This window comes from Enhydra lutris, unplaced genomic scaffold (assembly GCF_002288905.1).
Source record: "Enhydra lutris kenyoni isolate GAN:26980312 unplaced genomic scaffold, ASM228890v2 scaffoldscaffold40, whole genome shotgun sequence".
In the NCBI taxonomy this organism is placed as follows: Eukaryota; Metazoa; Chordata; class Mammalia; order Carnivora; family Mustelidae; genus Enhydra; species Enhydra lutris.
The window spans coordinates 11,107,129-11,126,911 of NW_019154124.1; the positions used below are offsets into that span (position 1 = coordinate 11,107,129).

The following is a 19,783-nucleotide window of genomic DNA, read 5'->3' on the forward strand; positions in this document are numbered from 1 at the left end:
TCAGCTTATCTCTAAAAGTGCCCTAACGCTATGCTTGTCAACAGGTTTAGACAAGGAATTATTTCTCCAGACAAATTTTTATATGATGGAAGCCATGGTGACCATCTGGGCTGGGTAACTCTTTGTTGTGGGAGCTATTCTGTGCTTTGTGGATTGTTTAGCAGTGCCTATGGCCTCTACCCATTAGATGTCAGTAACCACCCCCACCCACCCACCCCCACCAGCTGTGATAAGCACCATGTTTCCCTGACATTGTCCGAATACAAACAAAACCGCCCCCTGTGGAGAACCACTGTGATACACAGAATAGGCAACAGCAGCTCTGTCGGTTGAGCAGGGGTGGGGGGACGCATACCTCCCCTTGAAGCAGCTCAACTCTGAAGAAGAAACCTACTGAGCGCCTCAGGACAGAGTTTAATGGTCACACTTCCCTCAACTACTGATGATTCTCTGTAACACTCTAACATAATTTGGTCCTTACGGGAATGAAAAAAAAAAAAAGATGCTTGCCATTTAACATAGTCTGTTAACTGTGTTTACACAACAACAAATGTATACATCTTGATAAAGAAAATTCATTCAGAAGCTAGACAATACCAATGCTAGAAATCCAAAGTAGCTGATGCTTTACTACTACTTTTTTTTTTTTAAGATTTTATTTACTTGATGAGAGAGATCACAAGTAGGCAGAGAGGCAGGCAGAGAGAGAGAAGGGAGGAAGCAGGCTCCCTGACCAGCAGAGAGCCCGATGTGGGACTCGATCCCAGGACCCTGAGATCATGACCTGAGCTGAAGGCAGAGGCTTAACCCACTGGGCCACCCAGGTGCCCCTTTACTACTACCTTTGTGAGCAATGATTCTTTTTCTCTGGTTAGTTCAATTAAATATTAGAGAATGAGGCTACTAAGGGCCAGGCCACGGATTTTGATTCTTACTTACAACTACTAACTGAACTTGGATAGGTACTAAAAACATTTGCCATCCATTATAATGAAAGAGAAGCTACCATAAGGTGGGGTTTAGTGTATCGTTATGGGGCTCCGTGATCAGAGCATCTTATTTTTAACACAGTGAACATTTACTTAGCTTAGAATATTATTTTCCCTTTACACAAAAGGATGACATACATCATCTCACATCTTTCCCCCAACTTTATATGGAATATATGTACCATGCCCCCAGCAGATGGGGAGACTGGACCGCTGTGCACTTGAGAATCTACGGTCAAGCCTAAACAGTGGAAATGTGTGTGGGATAAGGACTGGAGAAACTGCTTAATTTCTATTTTCTGGGACCACAGCAAATGAAGGAGGCAAATGCAGTCAAGGTTAAATCACACCCAATATTCTGTAAAGGTCAAAGAAACAAAAGAATTTCTAACAAAGATGCACAGCATATGTGTTTATACTTTTAAGCTTATCATTTACAAAAAAAAAAAAAAAATGAAAACAAGGGTATTGTGAAATTGTCCTGGGACCGGCATCCAAATGCATTTCTCATTATTGAGAACTAACAAGATTTCCATCTTTATGGATGTGATTACTTGCAGAAAGATCAGTTGTGCGTGTGAATATTCATGAGCTGGGTGAGATCCACGGTGTGTCTGAGATACTAGTGAATTTATATTCAAAAGCATGATCCAATGAACATTAAGTGACCCATTATATAAAAATTCATATTCACATGGATAACCTGAACTAATACTATTCATGAATATTTATAGTTATATACAAAACATCACAGAAAAAGAGGAACATTGTACTTTTCTTTGAACAGTCATGAATTTTACAGTAATATTCTACTGAACAAATAATCATGTTTATTTATGATTCAGATACACTTTATTAGTCGCCAATCTACTCTAGCTATCTCTTCAATTTCCTTCACTCTTTAATTCACATCAAGCAACAACTGGTATCTAATTATTTTTAATAAAGTTTTATTTGTTTTCAAGGCTGCTGATTGTTTTCTTAGTTTTATTTGATAACAACTACCAAATATCAGGCTTTGATATGCTGATTGTTAATTATACTTTAGGTACTGGGGGCCGGGGGGGGGGGGGGGGTCAAGCTCTGAATTTTTTTTTTTAAGATTTTATTTATTTATTTGACACAGAGAGAGATAGCAAGAGAGGGAACACAAGCAGGGGGTAGTGGGAGAAGCAGACTCCCTGCTGAGCAGGGAACTGGAGGCTGGACTCCATCCTAGGACCCTGGAATCATGACCTGAGCTGAAGGCAGATGCTTAACTGAGCCACCCAGGCACCCCAGAATATTCTTATTATGGTGATGGGTCTTAAACTTTGCAGTTTATGTATCTGAAAATTCCTTTGCAGATAAGACATTAATGAAGTAGGTATCAAAATGTTTTTCTCAAAACTTGTTCATCTGCGAATGAGCCAGGGACTTAAAGAATCTACAGTAATAGGCGCCTGAACAGATTTTAAGTTCCATTCAAATGAGAGAAAGGGAACTGTATCTCTGTCAGATGTGCAAGGCTTAATCCCAGATTAGGGCTACAGATGCTTCCATTTGCCCTCATCTACGTATCAAGATTTTCTTAGTGCCATCGTTATTCTGTTACTCATTATCTTTACTTGAACATCTGAAGCTAGAAATCAAAATCAAAGAATCGGTTGCGGGAGTGCAAAATTAGCTCCAGTCTTTCTTCAGAGAACTTGAGAGAGACGTTTAGAGAGAACAATCATACTGTTCCAGTTCCTGAAAACACCAAAACTACAAAGTAACATAAATTGCTTCATTAGAAATTAATTTTTTCTCAAATTATACTGAACAAGTTAAAAATGTATTAAAAACAGATGTAAAGCATCAAAGCCAACCGGAAAGTATGAATGCATTTTAGACCCCTCTTGGCTATTTGGCTGTATTTTCCTGATCCACTCTATGTATTACATTTGACTAATACAACTATCTTATTTTAGTTTCTTAAACTAGGTCCCTAAAGTGAACAAACTTTTATCTGCTTAACCTTATAAAATTAAATAGCTTTTCCAGAATCATTTGGTGTCTCATCTCTCTCCATTTCTATGCCATTAGCATAACTCAGGCTGCACAATACTGAAATGACTGGGTAATCTGCAGATGATAGAAGATTGAAACTAATGCAGATTATTGGCCCTGCTGAAATGAAGTTTATGTCATTTCCTGAATCTATTCTCTTGCCCTGCTAGTTCCATTATAATTACCTACACTTTTTTTTCTTTCTTTCTCTCTCTTATCTAAATTCGTAAGTAGACTTTACTTAGGAAGATGTTTTTAAGTAATTCTTCTGGCACAACTGTGTAGAAAGCCTGGTGCCTTAGAAAAGTTAAAAGTTACTGTTAGATTTTTTGTTTGTTTCATATTACCAAGTGTTTATGCGGTTGGGCTGTGCCTTTCTGTCCTCAACCAGTATTTTCAGTCTCTTCCTCTTCCCTAAGACCATAGTACTTACAAGATATAAAACATAATTTTTATGATGAAAAAAAATAATAAAACAAGCCCCAAATACCTCAGAAAATTATTTTCAACAAATATTACTGTTCAATAGGAATATGAAAATATATTGTTCTTTCTGATAAAGACTCAACACTCAATGAGTAATTGTGGCATCCTGACTCACTAAAATTCAACATACTTTGTTTGCCTTTGTCATTGTATATTACCAAGAATTTTGAAAGCAATTATTTTCTGTAAGTCACAATCTTTATTTGAATGTCTACACAAAGAAACCAAAATGCAAAGTATTCCATCTAATTGCAGAAATTATGATATAAATTGGTAGCCAAAAAATATTTCATATAGTTATTTCAAAATAAATTATTTTTTTTAAGAAATTCTGCAATATTTCTTGGCCCCAAACAGAATTTCATGCTTTTAGTCAGATATACTTAAAAACACAGATAACAGCTCTGCTACTTTTCTATAGGTTTAACAATATTTAAAATATCTTATTTCACATTTTCAATTACACATTGTGTGTGTATTGCATTATTTAACATATGCTACATTCACTCATGCCCTTTTACTCACTGCTCCCTGCAACCTTCTAACATTCTCCATTCACACCAACTTTGAATTTCTCAGTTGAACAAATCTTACAAGCACACGAGTGGCCTACATTTTTTTCCCCCACTGTGGAAGACAAACTGGTATACAGTGATCTAGCCCTGAACCTAGTGCCAATTACTAATGAACTTAACTAAGTGTCTTATGGCTGCATGAAGAGTAAAGTTAGTCCTTATTTTACGACCACTTCTAAGAAATGGAGATTTTTATCTTTGTAAGAATGTTTTATTCTGGGGAAAAAAAAAAAGTCTTATAAATATGCAAGGCTAAGCCTGTTAGAAGCCATGAATGCTGGAAAAGTCAACCTTGACTCGGGCCTCTATTCTGAATGGTATGACAGGATTTCACTGTTAATTGATTCAGAAGGCCAAGCATCCATCTCTATTCTTCCTATAGTTAGTTTTCAAAAGCATGGCCTTGGTGTTCAGCAATCTCTTTCAGAATATTCTATTGTTCAATCTGGCTTCTCAAGGGAACAAAGAAAAATCTAATTTATAACAGGACAAAAGTGCCTTACATTTCCTGCTATTTCTTCTAAAATACAGGACTTAAACCTACATCAGACTTATGACATGGATTATAAAATCATTGACAAGTTCTGAATCCCATTTTCCTCCACAAATTTCAACCCAAAGAGCGTTGCACTACTGCTCCCATTTAAATGTGAAGATATTTTCTTGATGTAGTCAAGGTTCAAGGCTTCATCATGCTTTCAAAGCATCATATGACTATTTGAAAAACCTTAAGATTATTTGTAATGCCCATAAATGTCAACTAAATCTTTCAAATGAAACAGATAGAAGCTAGTAAAAATAAAGAAAAAACGTAGTAGGATTTATTCAAAATATAAAATAACTTTGGTAAGTCTACTTCAAAAATGCATTTTCTAAAATATAAGACAGTTTTGACCAGCCTTAGGTAAGACCTATAGATATTAAAGCCATGAAACAAAATAGATACTAAAATTACTTTTTAACCATGCTAAATATGTTACAGTTACATAAGTAAAAAACAGGAGAACTGGTCAAAATGTTTAATACACTATTTCCATTTAACCAATAATACTGCTCTATTATAGCCTTGCATTTAGGTAACATTGGTATAGGTTATTTAAACTATAGCCACTGATAAAGTCAGTGATATTTAATTAACCACATACTGTGGCAGGAAGTACATTATGCCATTTAACTTGTAGAATGGCACTTTGAGATACTAATAGTATCTCCTTTTTTATTATGACAAAAATAAAACCTAGGAAAGACTTTCAATTTGACAAAACAAAAAACAGAGCTTTAGAGACAGCATTCAATTGTGTCCAATTCTAAAATTGTAGTGTTTATGAGCAACCAATTTCTAAGCTTTCATTTTATATGTAGCTCTGATTATTTAGAACTTTAAATATGAAAAAAAAAATAACTGTACTTTTGTAGCACACTGCTTTTCAATTGAGACCACTATTCCTCCCCGAGTAATAGTCAGCAATGCCTAGAGACATTGTGATTGTCAAGATCTGCAAGGGCCTACTAGAATCTAGTGGGGAGAGACCAGGGATGCTCTGACCATCTTGCCGTGCACAGAAGGACCCCACCACAGACAATTACCAGCTCAGTCAACAATGCCAAGTTGGGGAATCTTGCTTAAGTACAACTACAAACACAGGACATTAATGCACTTTTTAAAAAGCAATATTGTCCAGGCGCATGGTGGCTCAGGCGTTAAGTGTCTGCCTTCGGCTCAGGTCATAATCCTGGGGTCCTGGGATCGAGCCCCACATTGGGTTCCCTGCCGAGTGGGAAGCCTGCTTCTCCCTCCTCCACACCCCCGTTTGTGTTTCCTCTCTCCTTGTGTCTCTCTCTGTTAAATAAATAAATAAAATCTTAAAAAAAAATAATCTATTCAATGAACAGTGTCAACACAAAGCCAAAACAAAATTTCTTCAAAGTGAAACTTAATATAATTTAAAAACACTACTTCATGATAGCAAATTAATACTTTGGGCCACATTATCATATCCTTTGTTTTGGACAAATTTTCATTTTAGTCTCAAATTCTAAGACACTATTCTCACACTTGAGTAAGTAAGAGTTTCAAAGCCACTTCTCAGTATTATTAAATATCCTTTACCACCCCATTTTTGGACATGCACAGAATATTACAGTTTTGCTTTATTTTTTCTTTTAATGAGTCAATGCTTACTATGTGATTCTAAACTAAACTGATTTTATCTTCACAGCAAATGTTCATTTTATCCTATAGTATATAAGGTAGTTATTAAAAGTTATATTTAACAGCTGAGCTGAACCAGATGTCACTAATTTTATTCATCATCTCTGAAAAAAATAACAAGAAATCCACTGATCCAATTAAGTACACACACAAAAAGAATCCACTTTAAGGACCAGACAGTGTGCATAAATATTAAAATGAATGAATCTTTTCAGTGGATTTGGCTAATGGAATCTCATCTAATCCCAGTGTAAATGAAAGATTAATAAGGTACAGGGAGATTGGAGTACCAAATCTCATCTCTCTAATCACGTCTCCGGCACCAGAATCTACCTCCCACTGGGGAAGGCTGAACAGAAGGCTCCAAAGGCACATGTGGACCCTGATGAGGAGATAAGCCGTATTCCTACAGTGAATTTGGTACAAATATTAAAAGGCCCTTGTCCTTGTCAGTTCTCTAACCTCCGTATTACGGAGATTCCTGGCCTTGCTCCCTCTCTCTTTAGTTTCCCATAGACGGAGCACCTGGCTAATGCCCAGAACCCAGCTGTTCTGCTTTAATGAAATCTGCAAATTATGGCATGCATAGAAGGAGCTCAGAAGAAATCCACTTTGTCAGTACAGAAAATAAGAATAATGCAAGGGAAATGGAAGACACTGGGATCTAATGTCATGTTTATTAATTGAAGGATTTTAATGTCACTTCCAATAAAATGGTAATTACTTGTAAGATTCTTCTTGGAGGCTTGTACGGATTCTGCTTGAGAAATATTTTAAGTATAGGAAACAAGAAAAACCTTTGTTTTACCCTTCAGGCATTCTAAGTTTTTCCATTTCTTGTATCATCAAGACCAAATAAACGATGAGTAACTTCCGTAGCCAAGAGTCTTTATCACTGGTACAACAGGCTACTTTAATTATTTAACCCCCTGTGTTTCTGTTTTCATCTGGGGGGGGGGGGACCTCAAATACAGTAAGGACCCTAGATGATCTGCAGGCTGTGAACGTCCAACAAGTTTACAACTAAAATGCAACCCATGAACAACGGCTATGATTACAATCCTTTCCTCAGCTGCTTATAAACCTGTATGGTACGTACCTTCTTTAGCTGTTCGAGACAGATGAAAGATTCCTTCCACGGCTCAGCGTATTATTCTAGTCCTGTCAGTTATTTTACTTGAACAGCAATTCTCCTTTTATATACAGCAATGAGACTGTAATTCTATTTATTTTGTAATGAACCCAATTCCCTTCCATCTGGTTTATTTAGAAGCTCTCACATGGAGAGGTATTCTTCACTGGAATCATGTGACTGAAATATTGTCATTTGAAATGTGAAAACATAATGTGTAAATATAAACCAGCAATTTTGGAGTAATTGCCTGAAGATGATCCAATTTCTCCCAATGATACTATTCCAATGTCATTTTTATCATAAATTTGACTATTTGTAATTAAAATTATTTTTAAAAAGTTAAATACCTATATTAGTCTTTTTATTTCAGTAAACACAGAGCCTGCTAAATTTTGAACAAATGAAAATACCTAAAAATGCCCTAAACATCTTTAATTTAAACTTTTAAAAGTGAAATAAAATATGGGAATTTCCCCCCAAAAATAAACTCTGAGATCACTCAAATGGAGTTGGGAGCCCTATGAGAATATTCAATTAAGACCAAATTTTAAACACCTCAGATCGAGGGTTTTGTTTTTGTTTTTTTTTTAAACACATGTAATATTTTCCTGGTGGGATCCTTTCCTCAAATACTTGGCATTTATGACTTTACTATGTGAATATATGTAGTGTAAGCAAAGACTATGCTCACTGACTGCCTTCCCACTCAGAGACCCCAGGTCTTTGATGCCAGAAGGAACTAACTGACCTTAGGAAAATGACCCTCTCAAACCTCCTTTTCCTCACCTGCACAATGGGACTGAGAGCGTCTGCTTCACAGAGCCGTGTTCAAGATTACATGAACTTAGAACTCTGTGACTTACTAACTGCACAAGAAATATCTCCAGTCCTTACCATTATTATCTTATTTACCTCTTAATTGCCAGCATACAATTTTTTTAAAAAATATCTTGAAGGGGGCACCTAAGTGGCTCATTTTTTATTTCAGCTCAAATCCTGATTTCAGGGTCCTTAGATTGAGCCCCGCGTTGGGCTCTCCCCCAGCGTGGACTCTGCGTGAGATTCGCTCTCCTTCTCCCTTTGCCCCTCCCATTACTTGTGCACTCACTCTCCTTTCTTTCTCTCTCTCTCAAATCTCAAAACCCCACAAAAATAAAAATAAAAATACCCTGATGGAACAATTCTGACAGAGCTGCTGAAACACTAGGAGAAGGAATTAAAACCTTGTGTTCTCCCCTTGCCTCAAAGAACATTTTCTCTCACTTTGGCCCCAAATTAATGGCCAACAACACTACCTCATTTTACATTACATGAAGAAAAAAGTGTGTTAACTGTTCAAAACCACTGACATTATAAGAGAATGCAAACTGAAAGAAAAAACAAGGATATCATTTAATGTACCACGTAATTTGGGGGAGGAGGTAATTTTTGGCAACGGGATACTTCCAGTGCTCCTGAAATCAAGCCACGCTGGTGAACGCGGCCCTGAATACAGCAGAGACACACTGAAATTCCGGTGGGAAAAAGTGTGTCACGTGTGTCATGCACACGTGTGCTTGGAGTTCTGAACACATGGTTCTGGTAAAGCTGAGAAGAAACTGGGGCTGAGAATTACAGACCAAATTAGACCTGGGAAACCCCTTGCCTTAGCTCGCAGACTGCCTAAGTGCATAGACAATTCAGCGTCTCCGTGAAAAACTAGACTGAATTCACTAACAAGGCTCATAAAATACTAGAGCTGACTAACAAGACACGGCTGAAGAAGAAGGATAACAAGGCTCCTGGGGAACAGAGTGATGCGGTCAGCGAGGTACCGGCTGCCTGGTGCGTAGGGGTTTGTATCAACTAGTTTCAGAACGAAGAGTTACCTGGTGATTTTAAGGTGGAAAGAGCAGAGGCACAGAAACATAGAATGTGGTAGCCGGCCGGGAACAAGAAGAGCAATCGTTTGGTGGAAACACCATGCACGGATTTCACAGTGAAAACAAAACAAATCTAAGATATTGAACCAGATTGTTACAGACTTGTGAATAAAATCAAACATTTCTCTTTTTTCCTTTTTTTTTTTTTAAAGATTTTATCTATTTATTTGACACAGACGGAGAGAGGGAACACAAGCAGGGGGAGTGGGAGAAAGAGAAGCAGGATTCCTGCCCAGCTGGGAGCTGGATGTGGGGCTCCTGCCCAGCTGGGAGCCGGATGTGGGGCTCGATCCCAGGACCCTGGGATCATGAGCTGAGCCGAAGGCAGAAGCTTAACGACTGAGCCACCCAGGCGCCCCTCTAATATCATTTCTAAGACATGAGGTTAATATCCTTGTATCTCTGCTTGCACGTAAATAGAGATTCGTCCCTACGCATCCAGCATACACACCAGCAGAACCCTTAGGACATTCTTTGCTACTTATACAAATAGACATCTACAAAAATACATCAACTCTCAGCTTTCAGGATACTTACATCACACTGAGCATGATTTGTTCAGATTTTAAAGTACATGTTACAGTTACTGACACATGAAATTTATATTTATCAATCCTGGCTGCTGTGCTGTTCAGCAAATAGCTTAATATTGTTTGATTTTAATAAGTCAGGTGTTCAGTAATAAATTAATAAATCATACCTCAATATTCCACAAAAGCTTAAATTTATCAAAATCAAACAGGGGAAAAAGCTCTTGTTATTTTGACATAGTTTTAAAATATAAACGATTCAACACCTGCTCAAAACAAATCATTTGCACGAACTATTAGAAATGGCTTAAAGGTTTTTGATCTGTGAAACGTAACAAGATGGTAAAGGACCAGGTCCTGTGTGTGAGCCCCTATGCACTCATCTTCTCTTACTCTAGGGCCACATTCACTTAGGTCTTTGGCAACAAGCTTCAGGTAGTCTCCCTGCTTACAATTTCCCCTCCCTTTCACCCATTCCTCCCACTGTGGCCATAGTGTTCTACTCTGCAAATGCCCTCCCTAATTCTAAGTCTTCAGTTAGTCTCCATAAAAACTGGTCTTACCTGGTTGTCTTCCCAACCTCCCAGTTGGGTCTTCCATTACTTTTCCATGTGCCATAAACCCAAGCTCTAATGAGATCTGTGCCTTCCTCAGAGCAGGCTGTGTTGCCCCCTGCCTCCCACAGCACTGCACATACTGTCTTCTGGCTTTGGACTCAGTCTACCATGCCCACTTGTCAACCTCCTCCCTTCGCTCTTAGGACAGCCGGCATCACCTTCTCTGCGGGGTCTTCTGTGATTTTTCCACCCCATCTGCCCCTTGTTTAGGAGACAATAAACCTCCCCACTCTCCTACAGCTTCTTCTGTAAACCTCAATCACATGCTTCCCACATTTCACCATCCTTGTTCATTTGCATGCTTCCTTATTATACTGTCCACTACTAGGGTAGACACTAGGTTATTTATTTTTCCTCCAATGCCTAGGACATGGTGGAAAAGGTAACAGGATAGGACCATTCTGTGTTTAATACACAGTTATACAACACTGGGCAAACTAAACAAATGGATTAGGGTTCTAGATTTTAGGGTAGAAGATGGAGAGAACAGTACCTAGGATATCCAGGGTTGTTAGGAAAATGCAAAGAATGCTACATTTAATGCATAGTAGGAATTCAAAGAACAATAATGATTAACACGAGTAATTACTCAAAAATAGTTTTAAGGGGCACCTGGGTGGCTCAGTGGGTTAAAGCCTCTGCCTTCGGCTCAGGTCATGCTCCCAGGGTCCTGGGATCGAGCTCCGCGTCGGGCTCTCTGCTCCACAGGGAGCCTGCTTCCTCCCCTCTCTCTCTCTGCCTGCCTCTCTGCCTACTTGTGATCTCTCTCTCTCTGTCAAATAAATAAAATCTTTAAAAAAATTTTTTTTTTCCTCAAAAAATAGTTTTAAGTAAATGAAAAACCAAATAAATATGTTAATTGTAGTCTCATGTGTTAGGTCACCTTTTGAAGTTAGAGGTAATTTTCAGTAAAGGGTAAAACACTTTTAGTTTAACCTTCATTATGCTACATTCTAAGCAGGTACAAATGACCCAAGAATTCCTCTCCTCCCTTCGATTCAAAGTGACAGGTGAGTGCTGTCAGCATCTGAACCGGAAGAGTCCCATCACTCTGGTCATCTCTTCGGCTTCAAGTTCGGTAATAGGTCAATCCCTTTTAATATACCGGTTTTGAAGAAGTTGGTGTATACACACCGTAGCCCAGTTATTAGGAAGCCCTTGAGGTCAACAAAAATATCTAAGAAGCTCCCTATTAAGTATCTCCCAATTTGTGTGCTTCCTTTCTTACTCACATAGTTTCTATCGTACACTCATCTAACAAACATTTACTGAGCTCCTCTTCTGTGTCAGGCACTGATCTAAGCCTGTGAGCAGGAGTTGGCAAATACTTTTCTTGAAGGACCAGATAGGAAAAAATTTTAGATCTATGGCCCAGATGGTCTCTGTCACAATGACTCACACTGAAACTGTAGAAAAAACTGCCAGAAGCCACATATTAACTAATGGATGTGATTTTGTCCCCATAAAACTTTATTTACATGGCTCAAGTTAAAAAAAAAAAAAAAAGACAAAAAAGTGTTGGTGAAGATGTGGAGAAAAAGGAACCATTGTACACGGTTGATAGGAATGCAAACTGGTACAGCCGCTACAGAAAACAGTATAGACGTTCCTTAAAAAATTATGAATAGAAATACCCTATGCTCCAGTAATCCCACTTATGGATATTAACCTAAAAAAAAAAAAAAAAGCAATACATAATTTGAAAAGACACATGCACTCCTTTGTTTACTGTAGCATTCTTGATAATAGCCAACCTATGAAAGGAACCTAAGTGTCCATTAATAGAGAAACGGATAAAGAACATGTGGTATACACATGTATGTATGTATTTTATATACATAATTACTCACCCATAGAAAAGGATAGGATCTTGCTATTCGAGACAACATGGATATTCCTAAAAGGTATTATGCTAAGTCAGACTGAGATTTGATTATGATTTCAGTCATAAATTTTATCTAAAATAACATATTAATAAACAAAGAACAGATTCAAACTTCTATATCCAGATAACAACCTGATGGTTGCCAAAGGGGATAGGGGCTGGCAAAACTGGATGAAGGGAGTGGAAGATATAGACCTCCAGTTATGGAGTAAGTCACAGGAATAAAAAAAAAACTTACCAAAAAAATCCAAAGCGTAATGAATACAGTCAATGATAGAATAGTGCAGTGATGTGTGGGGACGGATGGGAGGTACACTTGTGGCAAACGTAACAATGTATAAACCTGCCAAACACAGGGGTACTGTGTTGTACCCCTGGAACTAATCTAACACTGTATGTGAACTATACTCAGATATATAAATAACATAATTACAAAAGTAAGTGGTGGGCAGGCTCTTTCTTCAGAACTACAGGGTCATTCCCACAGTCAAGCCTTGTAACATCCTAGTAGAAGACACACACAATAAACATCTGAATAAATAATAACCTATCAGAGTTGTTCAGTGTTGTTTAAATAATTGAAACTGGGGAGGTCACAGAGATTGACTGGGTGACTACGTGAGACTAGATTGTCAGGAATATTCTCTCTGAAGAAATACTTTAAGCTGAGACATGAAAGACAAAGGACGCACCATGGAACGACTGATAGGATATAAAGCATTCTAAGGAGATAATAGACGCTAACGATACTGACAAATGGGAAATTCAGAGAGCAACAGAATGGCTTCATGATCTAGAACAGTTTTTCAAGGGTAAGAACTCACAACAGTCTTCTGCAATGCCAAAATATCCCAACAGATAACATGTGTCACAAAAGAATGTAGAATAGATTAAAAATGGTTTGGGCACTTTTACTATAATAAATGAAATCCTAGCGAGGTAAAGGTCTAATTCCAGCACTGTACTCAATCATTCAAAAAACATTCATAATCCTTGACGAGGCTCTTGGAATTAAAATCAAATAAATTGTGAAAATTCTTCTCAAGTTACTCTAAATCTAATAGAGAAGACAGAGAGAGAAATCAAAGCAGCTTTTATCAAATTCTGCTTTTGGATCCCAGACTCTAGTAACAGTAAACCTACCTATGAAGCTAAGTAAATGTTTTCAGAGATTCAGAGGAAGGTGTGGTGGTCACTCCCGAGTTCCTGGAGGAGGCGGCAAACACAGTTTTAAAGAGGAGTTGGAGACATGGTAGGAAGGCGAGGGGGTTGATTCAGTGATCACCCCATGCAGGGCACAGGGATTTCTGTTGGATGTTGCTTGATTTGTTTTTAAAGGGGCATTCTGGGAGCTGGATGCTCTTCAAAATGATTGAAGTTGGGGGGTGTGTGGGACAACAGGGGCAGACTAGGATTAGAGACACACAGCTATGATGTTCCACAAGTACTAAAAACAAAATAAATATTCTGAGAATTACAGAGACATATAAGCTGATGTGCAAAAGAAACATATTTGCACTTGAGACCTCCCTCGGAAGTTTTTGTTTTGTTTTTTGTTTTGTTTTTAAAGATTTTATTTATTTATTTGACAGAGAGAGAGATCACAAGCAGGCAGAGAGGCAGGCAGAGACAGGAGGCAGCAGGCTCCTCGCTGAACAGAGTCCTATGCGGGGCTAGATCCCAAGACCCTGAGATCATGACCAGAGCTGAAGGCAGAGGCTTAACGCACTGAGCCACCCAGGTGCCCCTTCCTCAGAAGTTATTATGAAGGAAGACAATATAGATGAGAAGATAGATGTGAATGGGGAACAGAGACAACGAGTACAGTCAGGTTAGAGAGGAGTAATAGTGGTCTGAACTTAAAAAAAGTGGTACACCTGGAGAATGCAAAGAGATTCAAAAGATGGAGAGCAGAGGGATGCCTGTGTGACTTAGTTGAACATTCGACTGTTGATTTTGGCTCAGGTCATAATCTCAGGGTGGTGAGATCAAGTCCTGCATCAGGCTTCACACTCATTGGGGAGTCAGCTTGAGATTCTCCCTTTCTGTGTCTGCCCCTCCCCACCTCTCTGTCTCCTTCTAAAAAAAAGCAAATCTTTTTAAAAAGAAAGAAGAATTGAAATCATCTTCAGATTGTAGTGACAGACAATAGGAAAGGGGGAAAAAAAGAAAACTGGTTTTCTGGCTTGGGCCTGAAGAGCACTATTAACAAAGGTATGAACATTGGAGCAGGGAGGATATTTAGGACAACAGTGAGGAACTCAATTTTAAGCGTAATAGGGTGTACCTGTGAAGATATCCATTAAAAAGGGTTATCTCACAGACACTTAGAGAATTGAATCTATAGCGTAGCTATGAAAGCCACACGGAAGAATCAGGTTGAGGAGTCACTCTTTCAGTAACTCCTCAAAGAGCTGGTTTGGATGAAGTTCATTATTGACACCAATAAGCACTGTAGATCCTCAAGTACTGAAGAAGCTTTACGGATCAAAGAGAGATTGCCAAAAGGAAACAATGTGGACCTCTCATAAACGAGAACATTTTTCCCCATAAAAAGTAACCAGTGAGCAGAATGCTTTATGTCTAAAGTTTTCATTTTTTTCCAAAGATTTTATTTATCTGTCAGACGGAGAGCAAGCGAGCACAAGCACGGGAAGCAGAAGCAGACTCCCCGCTGAGCAAGGAGCCTGATCCAGGCCTGGATCTCAGGGTCCTGGGATCATGACCTGAGCTGAAGGCAGACATTAACTGACTGAGCCACCCAGACACCCCTAAAGTTCTCATTTAATGAAAAGCAAAATGTGCCTTTCAAATCTGATTTTCACATCTGCATTAAAATAAATGCTCTGAATACAAATTCCACGTATCTATGCATGCCTCACAGTCCATTGAGAGAGGAAATAAAGATACTGAAACCAATAAAAACCCATCATCTAATGCCTTTTTAAAAAAATTTTTGCTTTTTTTAAAAAAAAAAATAAATTTTGCTTTTTAAAATAGTTATTGACTTAAATCAAGTACCCAGGGATACAAAATGCCTGCATGTCTTGTATGTAGAACACTGTAACTAATGCTCACTGCGTACTCGTAGAAGCAGCAATTTCCCTTCTGCCTCCCTCAGAATGATGAGGTGATCTGTTCTGCTTTACACTTACGGAGCCTCAGGAGACCGAGGCTCAATGATTACATGGGCTTCTAAGACCATAAAGTTCTACCACAGGAGTCGTAGATGTATTATAAAAACACTTCAAATTGCCAAACAATCTCTTCTCACCATCACTGTGAGGCTCTCTTCTGCAATGCACTTACCACCTTTGACTTTCAGCAATGATTTAAATCAGTATCAGCTCTGAATGCACAAATGCCAACCACCCTGATTCCTCAGAAGGCAAGAGTGACAAGATTTAATTATGGAGAAGCCTACTACATTTTTACTCCGAAAAAGAAAATTTCAATCAGCCTTTCAGGAAAATGTAGTATCGAGAGGTAACAAACAGATCAAGACTTTTTAAATCTTATGTTTCCTCAGACAACATTAGGCAATTGTTAAGAAGAAATAAACTCTATTTAATCCTAAACACACAGTTAACATTCTGATACAAACATGGATGGCTTACAGAAATGGATTTTGCCATTCTTGGCAAAATGTCTTTTCTTTGATATTAATCTTATTCACATTTTTTAAAAGAAGCCTGTACTTTCTTGTCACTTTATGTTCTGTATCAAACTGATGGAAGCCAGTATCTTTTCTATTACTTGTCAGTTTCTCTGGCCTTCCAAATCAGTCTGAAGCAAAGCCTTTCGTTTCTTTGATTCAACCAAAATTCTCTTATATTTATTTTACTAGAGTATCAATCTCACATATTTTTTGGCCTTTTTATCTGCTATTCATAAATATGACAATACCAACATTTGGGGTTTAAAAGCAGAAGCCTGTGCCTAAAAACAAATACATAGGTCAATGGAACAGAAAAGAAAACCCAGAAATAAACTCAAGCATATATGATCCATTAATTTACAATGACGGAGGTGAGATCATGCAGCAGAGAAGAATTCGTCTCTTCAGTAAATACTGCTGGAAATACTGGACAACTATATGCAAAAAGGATGTAACTGAATCCTTATCTTACACCATATGCAAATATTAATTTAAAATAGGGATTAGAGACTTGAATGCAAAAATCTGAATTTATAAAACTCTTAAAGGAAAACAGGCAGTGAGCTCCTTGATGTCAGTCTTGGTAATAATTTTTTGAATCCGACTCCAAAGATAAGAGCAACAAGAACAAAAATTCACTGGACTACACCAAACTAGAAAACTTCTGAACAGTGAAGGAAATCATCAACAAAATGAAAAGGTAACTGACTGAAATCAGGAACTTACTTGAATATCATGAATCTGGAAAGGAGTAATATCCAAAATACTTAAAGAACTCGCGCTACTCAATGACAACAGAAAAACAAGAAACAATCCAACTTAAACACAGAAAGAGAACCTAAACAGACATTTTTCCAAAGGAGACATACAGATGGCCAAGGGACAGATGAGAAGATACTCAACATCACTCATCATCTGGAAAAGGCAAATCAAAACCACAATGAGACATCACTGCACACAGTCACAGTGGCAGGTATCAAGAACACAAGTACAAGTGTTAGTGAGGATATGGGGGAAAGGGAACACTCGGTGTGCCACTGATGGGAATGTAAATTGGTACAGCTACTATGGAAAACAATATGGAGGTTCACCAAAAAACTTAAAAATAGAAAAAGAAATTAAAAATAGAACGACCTTATGATTTAGCAATTCCACTTCTGGGTATTTATCCAAAAACAAAACAAACAAAACTAAATATGCCAACCGAACAAAACACACAAAAACATGAATTGGAAAAGATATATGCACACCTATGTTTACTGCAGCCTTATGTACAATAGCCAAGGTTTGGGAGCAGCCCAGGTGTCTTTGGACAGGTAAATGAAAAAGATGTAGTGTGTGTGTATACAATAAAATATTTCACGATGAAATATTACCCAGACATAAAAAGAATGAATGACATCTTGCCATTTGCAACAAAACGGATGGACCTGCAGTGTATTTTGCCAAGTGAAATGAACCACAGACAAATACCAAATAATTTCAATTGTATGTGGAATCTTAAAAACAAACAAACAAAACAGAACAAAACAAAAAAACCACATGAATGAACAAAACAAAACTCACAGAAACAGCTAACAGATCGGTGGTTGCTGAAGGGAGGAGGGTTTGGGGTGGGTGGGAGGGTGAAGGAGGTCAAGAGATACAAAGTTTGAGTTATAAATTAAGTCACGGGGGCAGAATGTAGAACATGGTGACTGTAGTCAATATTGGATTGCATACTTGAAAGCAGCTAAGAGTAAATCTTTAGAGTTTTCACTGCAAGAAAGTTTTTTTTTAACTTACCTTAGTGATAGATAACTAGACTTAATGTGATCATTCCACAATGTATACATGTATCAAATCATTACGCTGTATACCTGAAACTACTAGATTGTTAGGTATCAATTATAATTCCATTTTTTAAGAAATGCTTCTGTATTTCATTAATTTTTTGAAAAATTTTCTACTTTTTAAAATTATATATCCTTTAAAAAAGTAGCAATACCTTCTAAAAGAAGGTAGGGATGTGTGTGTCTGAGAATCACTATGGGAACCAGGTATTTTTCTATTATCTATTTAAACTCATGTATACTTATAATGTACATAGTCAATACCATTTAACTTATTTTAAAAGCACTTAGTTATAATAGTCCTTCTAGACACTGTCAAAACTTCAAATTTGTGTGTGTGTGTGTGTGTGTGTGTGTGTGTGTGTGTGTGTGTGCGCGCGCGCACAGAAAAAAACATTTTTATGCCTTTGGAAATTCCAAATATAATGACATTGCCTTTCAACTTATCATTTCTTTGTAATTCTCAAAGCTTCTCCTGAATGCAAATTTATTCCCTTCCTTCCAAAGACGTGCCCAGTGAGCCTTCCACCAATTGGAACCCATTTTATCATTTTACTATTTTTTAAACCAAATTTTAATATTTCCTGCTACTGGGGTGCCTGGGTGGCTCAGTGGGTTGTGCCTGCCTTCAGCTCAGGTCATGACCCCAGGGTCCTAGAATGGAGCCCCCCTCCCCCATCAGGCTCCCTGATCAGGGGTAAGCCTACTTCTCCCTCTCCCCCTCCTCTTCCCCCTGCTCATGCTCTCTCTCCCTCTCAAATAAAATCTTTAGAAAAAAAAAAAAAAATCTGTTACTGTTTAAAATTTAGCATCTTTTATTTAATAAATCTTTCACAGGTATTACTAGTTGTTTGAGCATAAAAATGTGTTCTTAAAATGAAATCTTCTCTAAAATTTATGAACATTGTTATATCCACTTCTAAACAGTTCTTTCCCTTAGCTCAGAAAAAGTTGACATTTGTACTATCAATATCAAAATATAGATTATGGGAGGATACTTTTTTTCCTAGCTTAAGGTATTCGGTGGTTTTTGTTTGTTTTGTTTTGTTTTTTAGATTCTATTTATTTGATAGAGAGGGCATGAGTGGTGGAGAGGGGCACAGGAAGAGGGAAGAGCCAACTCCACCCCAGGAGCAGGGAGCCCAGTGCAGGGCTCGATCCCAGGACCCTGAGATCATGACCTGAGCTGAAGGCAGACACTTAACTGACTGAGCCACCCAGGCACCCCTAGCTTAAGGGGTTTTTAAATGAAATTTCAGTCAATGCAGTTTGCTAGAAAAAGTACCTCACTGGAAGGCTATACATATATGAAATGTATACATGCATATATATGCATTTATACAAAGTAAAATCATGATTAAGATTTGAAATAGTATTTTAAGTATTTAAATTTTCAAAATATTTCAAACAGTTTTTATTTTTCTGACAAATGCATAAGTGTCATCTTTCTAAATAGAGAGCTTAGAAATTTTTAAAACTTATCACTTCTGAAATACATGAATCATAGTTAAGACCAGGAGTTTATGGTTATATATTTAAGATACAATGGCATCTAAATATTTGATACTCTTTTACATTGAAATATATACCTTACTATTTATATCAAACACAAATCAAGTGCAGATATAACACATATATAAATATAACACTCCTTTATAGACTTCTATCCTCAGGGAGCCTTCTTGGTATTTATATGATTATATGAATAGATTAATTTTGTAGTAACTACAAAATTAAAATGAAAATCTGAAGAAAAGAACTATGCACATATACTACTATACGTACTAAAAGAATTTTAAGTTTGAAATTAAGAATGTCTTGGTCATGGGGCGCCTGGGTGGCTCAGTGGGTTAAAGCCTCTGCGTTCGGCTCAGGTCATGATCCCAGGGTCCTGGGATCGAGCCCTGCATC

The 19,783-nt window shown here is 37.7% G+C and overlaps 1 protein-coding gene across 7 annotated transcripts in view; it reads right to left on the reverse strand.

Annotated features, from left to right (window-relative positions):
• Nucleotides 1-19,783, reverse strand: part of LOC111155265 (calcium voltage-gated channel auxiliary subunit alpha2delta 1) — a 504,879-nt gene that overhangs the window by 138,309 nt on the left and 346,787 nt on the right. The gene's annotated exons all lie outside the window — the stretch shown is intronic.